Source organism: Dicentrarchus labrax, unplaced genomic scaffold (assembly GCF_905237075.1).
Source record: "Dicentrarchus labrax unplaced genomic scaffold, dlabrax2021, whole genome shotgun sequence".
NCBI lineage: Eukaryota > Metazoa > Chordata > Actinopteri > Moronidae > Dicentrarchus > Dicentrarchus labrax.
The window spans coordinates 788,971-803,843 of NW_026136706.1; the positions used below are offsets into that span (position 1 = coordinate 788,971).

At 42.6% G+C, this 14,873-nt stretch overlaps 1 protein-coding gene across 2 annotated transcripts in view; it reads left to right on the forward strand.

Moving 5' to 3' along the window:
• The first annotated feature begins 14,342 nt into the window (after positions 1-14,342).
• Positions 14,343-14,873, forward strand: part of acvr2aa (activin A receptor type 2Aa) — a 24,527-nt gene continuing 23,996 nt past the window's right edge. For both annotated transcript variants that reach the window (XM_051402759.1, XM_051402761.1), the window contains exon 1: positions 14,343-14,873. This exon is cut by the window's right edge and continues 397 nt beyond it. The gene's annotated coding sequence lies outside the window, so the exon portion shown is untranslated.

The window sequence follows — 14,873 nt, forward strand, 5'->3', positions numbered from 1 at the left end:
CTCAGGACACTTTTCAAATAGAGCAGGTCTAGACCGAACTCTTTAAAACATTATTTACAGAGACCCAACAGTACCACCATGAGCAAGCACTTGGAGACAAGGGCAAGGAAAAACTGCCTGTTAAAAGGCAGAAACCTAGGACAGATCCTCCGGCTCTAGGTGGGTGGTCGTCTGTCTCGACCAGTTGGGGTGAGAGAGAGAGAGAGAGAGAGAGAGAGAGAGAGAGACAGAGAGAGAGAGAGAGAGACAGACAGACAGACAGACAGACAGACAGGTGCACAGCAACAACAGTAGCAACAACTACACTAATAGTAGTGACTGATGATGATGAACATGACAACAGCAACAACAGTAACCGTAGCTATAATAATAGTAACAATAATATCAGTGATATTAGCAATGGCAGTCAAGCAGGACCATGGCAGGAGGCTCCACCAGGATCCATGAGAACCTGCGAGACGAGAAAGCAGAAGAACTCCGGGGAAGAAGTGAAGTTAGTAACATGAGAGAGGAAGAGAGGAGCTCAGTGCATCATGGGAAATCCCCCGATAGTCTAGGCCTATAGCAGCATAACTAAGGGATGGTTCAGGACTCACCTGATCCAGCCCTAACTATAAGCTTTATCAAAGAGGAACGTCTTAAGCCTACTCTTGAATGTGGTGAGGGTGTCTGCCTCCCGAACCACAACTGGAAGCTGGTTCCACAGGAGAGGAGCTTGGTAACTGAAGGCTCTGGCTCCTGTTCTACTTTTAGAGACTATAGGAACCACAAGTAGCCCAGCATTCAGAGAACGTAGTGTTCTAGTGGGGTAATAGGGTACTATGAGCTCTTTAAGATATGAAGGGGCCTGACCATGAAGAGCTTTATAGGTGAGGAGGAGGATTTTAAATTCTATTCTACATTTTACAGGGAGCCAATGCAGAGAAGCTAGTACAGGAGAGATGTGATCTCTTTTTCTAGTTCCTGTCAGTACTCGTGCTGCAGCGTTCTGAATTAATTGGAGCGTTTTAATGGACTTATTGGGGCAACCTGATAATAAAGAGTTGCAGTAATCCAGCCTTGAAGTAACAAATGCAGAAGAAGAAAGAAGTGTCTTTTGTATTTATTGGGATGAGTTATAAACAGGAAGTGATGGTAGGAGGAGGAGGAGGAGGAAGAGGAGCCACAGTGAGCTGAAGAACTGAACTCCTCTCACTGTCTGTGTCCACGGAGTGAAACATCAGCTCACTCAATGATGGAAAACAACAACAACAACAACAACAATGTTTGGGTTCTGTTTGTCTGAGTTGTTTGTTGTTTCTATATTTTTGTCGGGAGGAACGCTTTATTGGCTTTTACTGCAAACCAGGTCTACCTCCAGTACAAATAAAGTAACCCGGAACCAGCAACAAGGAACACTGAACCCTGAACCCGGAACCCGGAACCCGGAACCCGGAACCCGGAACCCTGAACCCTGAACCCGGAACCCTGAACCCTGAGTACTTCAGTTACACTTTCCTACTTTGAGACAATGTTACAACCAGCAAGGTGCCAGGATGATCCCAGGATGCTGCAGAACTTATTTTCTGAACCAAATATTCACGTACAAACATCGTGGCTTAACCATCATCATACAGAATACAAATATGATCAGGTGCATAGAAGATACTCCCCACAGACATGAGACTGAAAGGGAAAAGGAATTCAATTAAAGGGCAAGAGCTTTTTGTAAATCATATTCCTCTATTACAGTGGTTCTTAAACCTTTTTCATTAAAGTACCCTGAGACCAGCGATCGGTAGAAGGAGTCCTGTATTAAGACGTTTAATACAGCTCAACCACTGAAGTGTTTGGTTGTCGGTGGCGGGAGGAAACTGCAGTGGTCTTTATACTGAAAATAAAATGTGCTTAATTGAACCTCATGTTTCCATTTTTATTGAATTTATTAAAGTATAATTATTTTAAGAATTATGCATGACTGATATTTTTTAATTAACATAAAATTGCCTTTTTACTTTCCTAACTTTAAGGGCTGTTGTTAATCATTTTAAATGATTTAAATATAATAACAATCATAAACAAACAATGTCCTCATGAGAGAAGATATGAAGTACATTCAGACACATGTAAAAATAACTGATCAAAAGATCCAGTTTGATCAAATATCTGAACTAAAAGCAGAAAATGAGACCATATTTGACCTTCACTGGATCGGGTTCAGAGATGTGACTGCAGTTCAGGGTCGTGTCCAGCAGGGGGAGCCAGTGGATCACGGTCTGAAGATGTGATATAATCAATGATGCAACGTTCTGCAACCCTTTCTGTCTTTCTCCTGAGAGAACAAACTTTAATGTGTTCCTCACTTTCACTTATATAACCCTGTTTCCATCAGTTACACAATAACTGCAGGAAGGTTGGACAGTGCTGGTTCACAGTGAGGCAGGAGAACCTTCACAGAACCTTCACAGAACCACTAGAGAACGTTTAGACCCGCTGTATAAGAACAACAGTTCACCCAAAAGACATTCAAACACACAGGAGACAAATAAATGAGTGAATGTTTCCATACAGGGCAGGTCCTAGTTCTAGTGGTTCTTTAGGAGGTTCTAGTTCTAGTGGTTCTATACTATATATATAATATATCTATAAACTCTAGACTCTAAATCTATACACTGTAGATAACATGAAACACAAACCAAATGTTTTGAAGACATAAACTCAGAGTAATTAGTGATGTCTCAGTTAATGTAACTCACTGAACCCCAAATTGCTCCCGATGTCATGCATTGGTGTATGAATGAGTTAGTTTCTGTTTGATGGACTTTACCATCACTGATGTGGTGAATGTGGCACGTAATGTAAAAGCGCTTGGAGTGGTCGGAAGACTAGAAAGGCTCTATACATCCATTTACTGTGTGTGTGTGTGCTGCTGGCAGGAATGTGCTTCCACTCGCTGCAGCCGAACTCGCTGGATTAAACCGCCTTAAATTGGAGCTCATGTGCTGTCATGAGTTATTTTTACAGTGCGAGAGCGTGTCGTCCTGACAGAGGATGTGTGTCAGGGGACAGTTGTGGCCCCACAAGGTCAGGGGCTCCCGGGGGTGTTTGAGTGTCAGAGAGCTGCAGTGAAGCGTCTGTTAATCTACCTGCTGCTGCTGCACGCAGCTGCTGATCCTGCACACATACTGCAGCGGACACGCATGTGGACATTACACACGCAACACTGAGATCAGCAGCAGAGACACCAGCAGGTCCTCGCTGTCCATCTGTGTCTCTGTTAGACATCTCTGTTTCAAATCTGATCAGACCTCAGCGGATAACAAGACCGTACAGCAGTTTCAATGGAGACTGTTTGTTTGTTTGTTTGTTTGTTTGTTTGTTTGCATTCTGGCTCGTGATACCTGGTGAACACGACCAACTGAGTCCCCTACACCTGGGGCACACGGTCTTTATAAGGGCCCCAAAAATATCTTTAAAAACAACACAAGTTGACTTTTATTGTGAAGTAGTCGTCACAGGAAGTGGCTGTCCACCATCTGATGATGTTCTAATATTGGACAGTGGGTATGTCAGTGGTGGACAGGAGCCACAGCGAGCTGCACACCTGCAACCTCTCAGACAGGTAGAGTAACGTGAGCTCACACAGGGAAGACCATTGTTTGACTTTATTAAACAATAGTTAGTCTGACTGTAGTATTAAGCCACATTTAACTGCAGCCGCTCAGTAACAGTGCCACTGCATCAGAACCAGAACCCTGTAACCAGGACATTCTCTGGTTTCTTGCCGTTAGCGGTCCGTGTTTGGATGGAGACGCAGTTGCTGTTCGCAGAATCGCCGGGTTGGTTTGAGGTATCAAAGCATCAGAATAAAGTTTATTAATTATTTCATGACTTTTATTGTAAAAGTCATGAGGGTTAGGGTTAGGGTTAGGATCCCCCAGCACTGAGGCCATCTTTCCTCAGTCCTGGGGGATCACCAGAGGTACTGAGTACTCAATAAGAAGTAAGGGCATCATGTGGACAAAAATCAGGGAAAAAAACTGGTACCAGAACTCAGTCCAGGTGAGGACTGGCCCATTTGAGGACTGCATAATAAAAGCAGTTAAAGGTGATTCATATTTCCTTCCAATCAGTGCAGTTTCCAGGTTTACACTGTGAGCCCTGAGTTTGGTCTCTCAGGCTTTATGGACTATCTTCAGGAGGTTGTTGGGCTGAATGAGAGCAGGTAACCAGCACAGGTACAAGGACTGAACCATCTGTATCCACACAGAGGAATATTCTGAGTCAGGAGGTTCTGGTACAGATTAGAGGCAGGCAGGAGTCTCTGTGGACCCACTTCTAAGCCTTTTGTTCTATTACGTCTCCCAGTTTATTCTGAGGATGCCTGGAATAATAATAATAACTAATGCTATTTTACTTTGTGCTTGCAGTCCAGTGAAGGTCTGAGGACTCTCTGTGGTTGGTGTCTGTTAAACACTCAGTACAGTAACAGTAAGGAGCAGTAACCACAGTGTGTGTGAGAGAGCGGGGGTGGGGGTTGGTCTCATTGGAGTAGCGTGACCTGCTGATGGAGGCTAAATGGAGGGGGGAGGGGGGTGTGCACGCTCTCAGCCAATGAGCTGCAGACAACCCCCCCTCACCCCTCCACCTCCTCCTCCTCCCCCCTGCAGAGGGTTTAATATAACAGGAGAGATCAGCAGCAGATCATTGACCGACACACACACACACACACACACACACACACACACACACACACACACACTACATACTGTATATAACACCATCAGTGCACTGTATATAACACCATCAGTACTGTATATAACACCATCAGTACACTGTATATAACACCATCAGTACACTGTATATAACACCATCAGTACACTGTATATAACACCATCAGTACACTGTATATAACACCATCAGTACACTGTATATAACACCATCAGTACTGTATATAACACCATCAGTACTGTATATACTGCAGCAGATCTTTACCACTGCAGGTTCGTGACAGAGCTGAAGTTACTCAACCATGATAATGCTGCTGTTGGAGTAACTCCTCCTCACTCTCAGCCCTCCACCAGCTCCTCATCTAGAAATCCACCTCCCCCTCCTGCTGTCTCCTGTACATTTTCCTTCATCTGAGAGCTGCAGTTATTGCTGCAAACAGCCAGACTACATCACATCTGCATCTGCAGGTATCCTCCACATGGAGAGCAGCCAGCAGCACAAACACTACCTCCAGACAACTAACCATCAATAACAACAGCTTATTTCTACTGATCGATTATTTGATTGATGGGGCATACCAAACCCAGACCTGGTCTGGGGTGGGAGGTTCTGGGGTTTGTTTAAATGTGAAGGTTTAACATGAATTTCCATGTTGCTGTAGTGGGTCTAACTCTGTGTTGTGTTGCGTATTGAACCGGGACACCTCTGGATTGTAATTTATTCTCCAACCAGCAGCAACATCTTTTAGTAGTAGAGAAACAAATGTTTTACACCACCTGCTCTCAGTGTGTAACAGCAAGAGTAACGTCACTAACAGCTGCGTGCTCTAAGTATATATATATTTAATAATTAGAACTAAAAATGTGAAAGTCCAAGAAAAGTCCAAAAAGAAAGAGGAAGTAAAGCCAACCGTACATCCTTCAAAATAAAAGTCTGTGCTTTGATCCATATAAAACTGTGTACCATATCCTGTTCATAATATAGAGTAACAACATTATACTACAACCAACCTGTGCACACACTCACTTCAGCATCCCATTCTCATCACTAACCAGACTGTCACAGAGTGACACTGGTCTACAGACTCGGTTCCAACCAGCACACTCATCCACACAAGGAGCCACCAAAGAGTATCAGTCACCTGCCGCCATCTCCTCTGATCGTACCTGAGCATCCTTCAGCCCATCCTGTTGTTGTGTTCCACCTCTCTCACAATCTATCCACTCACAGTCCACCAGCACTGGTGCCTGGACTCAACCTTACAGAGAGAATCAGTCTTTCAGTACCAACTCAGTTCTGAAAGGTAGTACATCAGGTATGGGGTTCTTTCGGTGATGGGGCTACAATACGCCTACAAGTATAACAACAACACGCTGAAGATGGCGGCAGGTTCGCCTCCACTCGCCAAAAATAAAACCAGTAAAGTGTTTTATATTTGATCAGAACAACTTGTGTTTTCTCAAAGTCTCAAAATGAGCACGTAAGTGTAACTGCGATAGAAACGCAAGGCGGAGGGACTGTGGTCTTTTTATAACTGAACTATGAGCTGGATGCACAGACTGTGTGGAAGTTAGAGCAGCAATTACTCTGACAGATATTATGATTGTGATATAACATATATATATATATATATATATATATATATATATATGTAAAGTGTTTGAATCATGAAGATGTGACATTTGTTGGGGTGTGTATCAAACAAAGAGACAATCTGCAGACCAGGGAATCAGAACTACTTCATTATAATGCAGTTTGTCACATTTACAACTGCGGCCTCTGTGATCTAGATATTGCATGCAGCCATATTCTACTTATAAAGTTCCTGTCTAGTCTTCCCACCACTCAAAGTGCTTTTACACTACAGCCACAATCACTCATTCATACAGTGATTCAGGATCAGGAGCAGTTTGGGGTTCAGTGTCTTGTTTAAGGACACTTCAACATGCAGCGGGAGCCCGGGATCGAACCACCAACCTTCTGTTTAGTGTATGACCCGCTCTACTTTTACCCGTGACTGTGTGCTGTTATTGATCCGTAGATCTAACCCTGCTGTGAAGTCTCAAACATCCTGAACCGTCAGTGAGGTTAACCTGTGAGCGACTGACTCCAGGAGTTGATGTTAGTAACGGATCTGAGCACATTCATGCTTCCCAGATGTCGTACCTAATAATGATCGTTCATTTCCTCATCACCAACTATCAGCTTTGCATTATATAACAATCATTATTGCATAAAATGACCAGAATGTTTCCACATTTCTCAGGGCCAATGACTCACTTCTACTTTGTGTGTTTTCACTCTACAAACTCAGTGTGCCCGTCTGAATACATGAATTGTCTGAACTGAATTCGCTGCTGCCCATCTGTCGCTGTGTGTGTGTGTGTGTTGGTAGTACTCCAGTGTGTGGGCGTTCAGGCCGGTCTGCTGCTCCGGTGGCATTTCCACTAAACCAACAGCAGTGTGGGAGGTGGAGAATCAGACACATTCACACATTCAGCTTCACACAACTACAATGTCTGTCTGACATTCACAGGAAACCACACTCTCACTGGTGATACTGGTATTCTACACCATTAATGCTAACTTCAACCAGTCCCTCAGCCCCGAGGGTTCTTACCAACACCATGACGAACCATTACTGAGGAAGGTTATGTCAGTAATATATGTAGTGATCCTTCAGGAGGTTCTAGTGATCCTTCAGGAGGTCTTAATGATCAATTAGGAGTTTCTAATGATCCTCCAGGAGGTTCTAATGATCCTTCTGGAGATTGTCGTGATCCATTGTTTATTGTGTAGGTTTTTTTAGGGGTCCCTCAGGAGCTTCTCTTGTTTGCTGAGGATGTTCTAAGCTTTAAAGTGGTTATACATTCCCTATGGTTAGTTGTTGTGTTGTAGTTGTTCCTTTAGTTTTGAGGTCAGTGGTTGTTGTGGTAGTTGAGGTGGCTCTAGTGGTCTTTTAAAGGGTTCAAATAGTTCACAAAAGTTCTGCTTCTTTATTTGTTTGCATTTACAGTAAAAGTTAGGTGATTGTGGTCAGTGATCATCCTGATGGTCACTCAGTAATGGTTTACAGGTAAATGTGATGAATCAGTGGTACAGGAGCTATATAATATATATATATATTATATATAGTGCTGTCAGTTAAACGCGTTATTAACGGCGTTAACGCAAACCCATTATAACGGCGTCAATTTTTTTAGCGCAAGATTAACGTTCTTTTTGGCCTAGCACACTTTGTAGTGTTTTTCACATGCTGTTGCAACAACTAGTAACGTTAGAAAAACTACAACACCACACCGGATCTAGCTAGACCGGAAACAAAACAACAGGCACGCCGCACACACTTGTTTAAGAGTAGTAGACGTTACGTTTTGAGTGGATGGTGAGCGCGAGACGCCGAAATGGATGCCAATAATATTCTAAATGGAGAGTTTACTTTTAAAAAGTTGCCAAATGGTTTCATTGACAAGACCAAAGTGATCTGTGTGTTTTGTCGTTGTGAACTGAGCTATCATCGCAGCACGTCCAGTCTGAAATACCACTTGATGGCCGAGCACACAGCTGATGCGAATTCTCCACCCCCTCGTCAAAGCCAGGCGACAATGGATGACTTCAGACAGAAGCACATGGATACCACAACTAAGAACAAACTTACTGCAGCCATAGCTACATGGGTGGCTACTGCGTGTAGGCCTGTTAACACTACAGTATATGCCAATGTTTTTTTTCAATAAAAACAACATTTGCACAAAGCAAGCCGATCCACTTTTCTATATTGATAAGAGCATTAAAATGAGAAAACATAATGGGACAAAAAGAAATCAAGGGACATTTAGAATAGATAAAAATGTGTGATTAATTGCGAGTTAACTATGACATTAATGCGATCAATCGCGATTAAATATTTGAATCGTTTGACAGCACTAATATTATATAACAGCTAAAGAACAGAATGAGTTGCACTTTCTTCTCACTGACAGGTCTGATGGAGCCCAACTATGGATATGCAAACAGATGTTTAACTATTTAAACATCTATTTATGGATAACTGTGAGAGAAGAAATCAGACGTGTGCAGGTTTATGAATCTGACAGAAATAATACATATTTCAACCATAAGACCAGACTCACACCATCTAACATTCAGATATTACTGGCTTTAAGAGGACCTGAGCTGGGTGGTGGAGAACAGTGCTGTTGAATATGTGAGCTGAGTGTTTGAGTCTGTATGATCCACTGTGTGCTGCGTTATAAAGCTGATCACACACAGTTTTCATGCTGCACAGTCTCAACTGAGTGTTGAGTGAAATAAAGTGGCTTTCTAATTACTGGAGAGAGGCCATTAGCAGCTCGCCCACTCTCGGCAGCATTTGGCAGCTCCTCAGTGGAAAGACGAGCAGTAGGGAGCCCATCAGAAGATTCAATTAACAAACAGCTGAAAGAGTCTCAGTGACACAGAGTGACTTCTGAATGGTTGAGACTTGAAATCAGCAGATTCCTCCGCTACACTTCAGTCTTTCTTTAACGTTTCTGTTGTGACACTTTTCATGTTTCAGGTGGATGCTGCTGAGCTACTTTCAGTCAGCCGCTTCACCGGGTTCTCTTGTCTCGCGCTCGCCATCCACTCAAAACGTAAAGTCTACTACTCTTAAACAAGTGTGTGCGGCGTGCCTGTTGATTTGTTTCCGGTCTAGCTAGATCCGGTGTGGTGTTGTAGTTTTTCTAACGTTACTAGTTGTTGCAACAGCTTGTGAAAAAACTACAAAGTGTGCTAGGCGTTAATCTTACGATAGAAAAATTGACGCCGTTAAAATGGGTTTGCATTAACGCCGTTAATAACGCGTTAAACTGACAGCACTATAAAACATATACCTGAAATGTCCTGAACACTGTGCGTCTGTAACTGGGTCACCTACAGTAAAATGTTCCATGTTTATAACGTTACGTCTGCAACGTCTTTGAATCCCACTCAGAGGGTTTCAGAGCGTCGTCTTGTTGAGCTCCACATCGACATCGACAGCATAGATATGTTTTCACCTGAATCAGTTCAGTATATTTGATGAAGTTGGTGTACTTGTATACACATGGTTAAATCCACTCGCTGTGGTTCGGCTGTGAAAGCTACACGCTAAAGCTACATGCTAAAGCTACATGCATGAACATACAATGTCCCCTTAATAATAGTGAATATTAAGGACTTTGAGGGCGTGATATTAACACTGAACCAGACAGGAAATGTGCTGCAAAACCAAAACTAGGAGCTAAAAGAGGGTAAAGGGTTGTGTGGGTCCATCCACTGTTGGTATGAAGATGATGGATCCATATGAAGACAGAGATGACGAAGGTGAATAATGAGAAGCAGCATAGAGGCAAACATCCACAGTGAGTTACATAAAGCAGCACAGTGAGTCCTCTGAGCGCTGATTGAACGTTGCTCCTGTAATCAGGCCTGAAGCAGCGGCTGCTGGAGGAGAAGTCGTCCCTCAGGTCCTCTCGATATGTTTCTGTAGTTACATAACGGCCAACATCACAGAGGCTAATCATAGACTGAGGCTGTCTTTAACATGGAGTTCATGTTCCTGATGTTCACTGTGAAGCTGCACAGAAACAACCACTATTTATTTATGCGTCTGTGCACGATGCAGAAAGCAGCTAATGCAGTTATCATTATTAACTATCTGATTATATCAGTGTATATAATATAACCCAAAAATATAGAATTACTTTTTACTCATAAACATTGTCACTGTTTTCTTTAGCTTTATGTCATAATGATTTTCACTCCAGTGTAGATTTGAAGATCAATGAGTTCTGATTTGAACATAGCTGATAACTCCACTGAAACTGTTATTTATTTAAATCAATTCCTGAATCATCTGACGTTAACTCTGTTCATTCCCAGCAAGTCGACACTCCCCAGATCCACGTTATTTAAACTGATTGAGCATCCAATCAGGTTGCAGGAGAGAACCATGAACGTTACGTCACTGAGCGCCAGCTGGAAGAAATCGTACCAAAATAAAACTCATCGATCCTTTTGCTGTTAAAATGGCTTGGGACTGGAGAGCAAAGACAAAACAATCCCAAGTCCTGAATAAAGTCAGTTCTCTCTTCTCCAAATGTATCGGCATTTTACCAACAGAACAAACTAAATCAAATGATCTGTTAGTTATTGTAACTCAGCCTCTTCCTATGACCAATGTTCATCTGAGGAGAAAGATGACGTTCTAAATCATCTAAACTAAAGCTGTCACACTCTGATCATTAAAACATGAGTTAGTTGCAAATTATAAAAAATCTTAATATTATTTCTGACACTATTGAAATAAATAAAAAACTCATAGACAGAGAGACAAATGAGTCTGTGGTGGGTGGCGTTAACAGGCTAGCTGAGACTCAATTAAAAATACAAAGATGTGGAAACAAAACTCTGGATACGTTTTTAAGAGGCCATGCATCGAGGAAGAGGACTCTCCAGCAGCTCTTCTAGCTCCGGCAGCGGCCCCGGGGCCCTCAGGTGCTGCTGTAACTGTACCAGATCACATTTCATTGTTGAAGACCCATAATGCACAGCAACCTGCTGTCAGTGCAATGTATAAAACTATGGTCTGAGTAATGTTGATCACATTATTACCCTCAGGTCCACCTGCTGCTGCTGGCCAGCTCAGATGGAGCTTCCTGTATGTGGGCTGAAGGTCGGCGGTCTGATGGCGGTCTGACGGCGGTCTGATGGCGGTCTGACGGCGGTGACACGTTGGGACAGATGCAGATAATCTCCACCTCTCCGTCACATTCAGATCTTTGATTAAAAGTTAATGAGCTGAGCTGTGGAGGAATGACGAGCAGCTGAAGCATTTCCAGCCTCACAAACACAAAGACTGCAGACCGTCAGCGCAGTAATGAGCGCTCAGGAGGTCAGCCACATAATTCTCCATTACTGCACGTAGAGACTCACATTCCCATCAGGCTGTGGGCCTCAGTGACTTCCTGCTTCTACCTGAGGCCGGAGCTTCAGGCTCTATAATGACCATCATTGGTTATCAGCAGCAACCTGAGGAGACGAGTTACAGTGATAATCTCCATCAGTGCGTCCACAGGGTGCGAACTACAGGGGGAGTTCAACTCCTGTTGATACGACAGGAGACAACAACTGTTATTTATATTGTTCTATAGCTCCTGTTGATACGACAGGAGACAACAACTGTTATTTATATTGTTCTATAGCTCCTGTTGATACGACAGGAGACAACAACAACTGTTATTTATATTGTTCTATAGCTCCTGTTGATACGACAGGAGACAACAACAACTGTTATTTATATTGTTCTATAGCTCCTGTTGATACGACAGGAGACAACAACAACTGTTATTTATATTGTTCTATAGCTCCTGTTGATACGACAGGAGACAACAACTGTTATTTATATTGTTCTATAGCTCCTGTTGATACGACAGGAGACAACAACTGTTATTTATATTGTTCTATAGCTCCTGTTGATACGACAGGAGACAACAACTGTTATTTATATTGTTCTATAGCTCCTGTTGATACGACAGGAGACAACAACTGTTATTTATATTGTTCTATAGCTCCTGTTGATACGACAGGAGACAACAACTGTTATTTATATTGTTCTATAGCTCCTGTTGATACGACAGGAGACAACAACAACTGTTATTTATATTGTTCTATAGCTCCTGTTGATACGACAGGAGACAACAACTGTTATTTATATTGTTCTATAGCTCCTGTTGATACGACAGGAGACAACAACTGTTATTTATATTGTTCTATAGCTCCTGTTGATACGACAGGAGACAACAACTGTTATTTGAAGCTAACAGAAGCTAACAGACACTAACAGTGAAGCTAACTGAAGCTAACTGAAGCTAACAGACACTAACAGTGAAGCTAACAGAAGCTAACTGAAGCTAACTGAAGCTAACAGACACTAACAGTGAAGCTAACAGAAGCTAACTGAAGCTAACAGACACTAACAGTGAAGCTAACAGAAGCTAACTGAAGCTAACAGACACTAACAGTGAAGCTAACAGAAGCTAACTGAAGCTAACAGACACTAACAGTGAAGCTAACAGAAGCTAACTGAAGCTAACTGAAGCTAACAGACACTAACAGTGAAGCTAACAGAAGCTAACTGAAGCTAACTGAAGCTAACAGACACTAACAGTGAAGCTAACTGAAGCTAACAGACACTAACAGTGAAGCTAACAGAAGCTAACTGAAGCTAACAGACACTAACAGTGAAGCTAACAGAAGCTAACTGAAGCTAACAGACACTAACAGTGAAGCTAACAGAAGCTAACTGAAGCTAACAGACACTAACAATGAAGCTAACAGAAGCTAACTGAAGCTAACAGACACTAACAGTGAAGCTAACAGAAGCTAACTGAAGCTAACTGAAGCTAACAGACACTAACAGTGAAGCTAACAGAAGCTAACTGAAGCTAACTGAAGCTAACAGACACTAACAGTGAAGCTAACGGAAGCTAACTGATGCTAACAGACACTAACAGTGAAGCTAACAGAAGCTAACAGACACTAACAGTGAAGCTAACAGAAGCTAACAGAAGCTAACAGACACTAACAGTGAAGCTAACAGAAGCTAACAGAAGCTAACAGACACTAACAGTGAAGCTAACTGAAGCTAACAGACACTAACAGTGAAGACACAGAAGCTAACTGAAGCTAACAGACACTAACAGTGAAGCTAACAGAAGCTAACTGAAGCTAACAGACACTAACAGTGAAGCTAACTGAAGCTAACAGAAGCTAACAGAGGCTAACAGAAGCTAACTGAAGCTAACAGAAGCTAACAGACACTAACAGTGAAGCTAACAGAAGCTAACAGACACTAACAGTGAAGCTAACAGAAGCTAACTGAAGCTAACTGAAGCTAACAGACACTAACAGTGAAGACACAGAAGCTAACTGAAGCTAACAGAGGCTAACTGAAGCTAACAGAAGCTAACAGACACTAACAGTGAAGCTAACAGAAGCTAACAGAAGCTAACAGACACTAACAGTGAAGCTAACAGAAGCTAACAGAAGCTAACAGACACTAACAGTGAAGCTAACAGAAGCTAACAGACACTAACAGTGAAGCTAACAGAAGCTAACAGACACTAACAGTGAAGCTAACAGAAGCTAACAGACACTAACAGTGAAGCTAACAGAAGCTAACTGAAGCTAACTGATGTTATTGATTGATCAGTTTGTCAGAAACACTGATTGGATTTTATATAAAAACAGAAAGAAATAGATTGTTGGTTCATTGTTTGTTAAACAGGGTAACAGAATAAAGTAGTGAATTATGGGATGGATTATAATGAATGAATGAGTAATACACATGAAGCTGGTACATTATAAATAAACTTTATTATTATTATTATTATTATTATTATTATATGTAGACTATTAGACATTGAGAGAGCTACAATAACATTAATGGAGTGAGGAGTATCGATCCGAGTGTTTATGGGTTAATCCATGGGGGGGGGGTCATTCCTGACGTCCGACGTCGGAACTCGGGATTGGTGGAGGAACACGGGTCGAGCTCCTCCGACGCTCCTATTGGCTGCGGTGGTGTCACTCCCAGAATCCTCCGCGCTGAGGCAGAGGAGTGAGGAAGAAGGTGGAAAAAAAAACAAAAATACTTGGAGCACAGCGGCCATCTTGCTTCTGCTCGGTCCGGCTGGGAGAGAGTGGGAGTGAGGACGGAGAGGAACCCCGACGGGGAGGAACCAACCGCGGGTGCTTGTATTCACTCAGTCCGGGATCATTACCGACACACACCGGTTTTCCCTCCTCGGTCTCCCGTTAAAGCTGCGGAGCTAACGGCTAGCCGAGGGAGCTAGCTGCTGTGTGACCGAGCTGTGGTCGTCAGCGGCGGGTTGAGGACGGCAGCTCTACCCGGTGACACTGCGGCTGCTGGCGGAGGGTCGGAGCAGCTCCCTGTGTGCTCATTATATATAAATATATATATATTATTATTATTATTATATATATATATATATATATATGTATATAGTATCCGGAGCACGGTTTCATACAGAAAAGCAGCAGACTGCAGGCGGAAATAAACTCAATCAATCAATCAAAAGCTAATCGATGGAAATGTTCGATGTCAGCTGCTGTTGACA